General features: G+C 40.7%; 1 protein-coding gene across 1 annotated transcript in view; it reads right to left on the bottom strand.

Moving 5' to 3' along the window:
* NUDCD3 (NudC domain containing 3) overlaps positions 1 to 2,139 on the bottom strand; it is a 316,694-nt gene that overhangs the window by 47,411 nt on the left and 267,144 nt on the right. The gene's annotated exons all lie outside the window — the stretch shown is intronic.

Genomic DNA, 2,139 nt, shown 5'->3' with positions numbered 1-2,139 from the left:
TTAGTGGCAAGAAGCTACACTGCAATCCCAGAGATACGCGGTTCGAATCCACCAGATGCTCTGCCGGAGACGGAGGTGCCATCTCCTCCTGTGCCAATCAGATCCGATTTGACAGTACACACACACACACAAACAAAATAATAAAATTAAAAAAAAAGAAATGCTGAACGAGTTCGGCCCTTTTGATTTTCCGAATCTAGCTCCTCTCACATTTCATTGTAATATTTTGCTTTGTCATTCCGTTCTGCCTTTTGGAATCTTCTGTTCAGCTCTGTATTATCTTGGATTCTTCCTTGTGCTTTGGCTTCTCTACGTTCCAGTACAATCTTCAGAGTTTCTTCCGACATCCATTTTGGTCTTTTCTTCCTCTTCTGTCTTTGTAATGACCGTCTGCACTCTTCCTGGATGATACATTTAACATCCTCACAACGCATCTGGTCTTTGCTGGAGATAGAATTGATTGAATTTTGCACAATCAATGACTTATTCATTGCAAATACGTTTTTTAAGAGATATAAATGCAGGTTATACACATGGATTTCACCTGATGGTATGCATAGGAATCAGATCGATTACATCTGTGGAAAAAACCGCTGGAGAAGCTCAATATCAGCTGTGAAAACTAGGCCAGGAGCTGATTGTGGAGCAGACCACCAACTACTCATATCCAAGTTCAAGCTGAAATTGAGGAAAATTAAACTGAATCCACAGGAGCCAAAATATGACTTTAATTTCATCCCACCTGAATTTCGGAATCATCCCAGGAACAGGTTTGAGGACTTGAACACTAATGAGCGAAGACCAGATTCATGTCAGAGACTAAAATTTTCTCCCTTGTGTTTTTGTCTATCTTGCTGTTTCTGGGTTTCTTCAGTGTCATGAATTGTATCTCTCCCAAAATGTAGAAACATGTTATAATCCCCCACAAATTGGTAGATTGAACCCCATCACAACACTAATTGCAATTATGCTAAAATGTGTCTGTAATTCTTTTTTTTTAACTCAGCCAAGAAGTGAGGATACTTAGTACCCACTGAGAAGTAACTACCAAGAATGGAGTGTATCTTCATGGATCTGGGGCTCCACATGATGAAATTTTTTGATATCAAAGGCGGCCAAGAAATACAGAAGTCTCAAAGTAATTCTTGGCCTGAACATAACAGAAACAAGGGCTTTTCTCCACAAACAACGGAAAGAGTGGATCTTCCCCTAGAGCTGACACTCTGAATTTGGACATCTAGCCTCTTAAACTTTGTTGTTGTTGTTAGGTGGCATCAAATGGAGCATGACTCATAATGACCCTATGAACAAAAGATCTGAACCCTGTTCTATCCTGTGCTATCCTTACACTCCCTGACACTCAAGAGCCCATTTCAGCTGTGTGTCAATCCACTTGGTTGAAGGTCTTCCTCTCCTTAGCCGACCCTCCACCCTTCGCAGCATCATATCCTTCTCCAAGGAACAAATTTCTCTTAAACTTTAAGAGAATAAATTTCTCTTTGTAAAAGATTCTTGTATTATCTTTGTTATACTAGCATATATTAATTAAGGCACTTAGGATATGTTTTAAAACTGGATCAGGAGTTCGTCCTTTTTCTGTAACAGCCTATTACTAAACAAGAATACAACTAATTTGATGGTAAGACATGAGAGGAAGGAAGATATTTCAAAGCCCAACAACGATTAGAACAACACAACAGCAGAGAACTGCCAGAAGTCCAGGCTGGGTTTAGAAGGGGTCGTGGTACTAGGGAATCGTAGGTAATGTTAGATGGATCTTGGCTGAAAGCAGGGAATAATAGAGGAATGTCTATCTGTGTTTCATTGACTATGCAAAGGCATTTGACTGTGTGGAAAAACAAACTGTGGCTGACTCTCAGAAAAATGGGAATCCCAGAACACTTGATCGTGCTAATGAAAAACCTATACTTGGACCAAGAGGCAGTCGTTAGAACAGAGCAAGGAAACACTGCATGGTTCAAAACTGGGAAGGGCGTGTGTCAGGGATGTGTCCTGTCTCCATACCTTTTCAACCTGTATGCAGAACAGATTATCCGGGAGGCTGGGCTCTATGAGGAAGAATGTGGCGTCAAGATTGGTGGAAGCTCTATCAACAATCTGCGTTATGCAGATGACACA

Source organism: Elephantulus edwardii, unplaced genomic scaffold, assembly GCF_000299155.1.
Source record: "Elephantulus edwardii isolate Elephantulus edwardi_28Jun2011 unplaced genomic scaffold, EleEdw1.0 scaffold00111, whole genome shotgun sequence".
NCBI lineage: Eukaryota > Metazoa > Chordata > Mammalia > Macroscelidea > Macroscelididae > Elephantulus > Elephantulus edwardii.
Note: the sequence above shows the minus strand (reverse complement) of the source record. Positions and strands in the feature narration are given on the sequence as shown.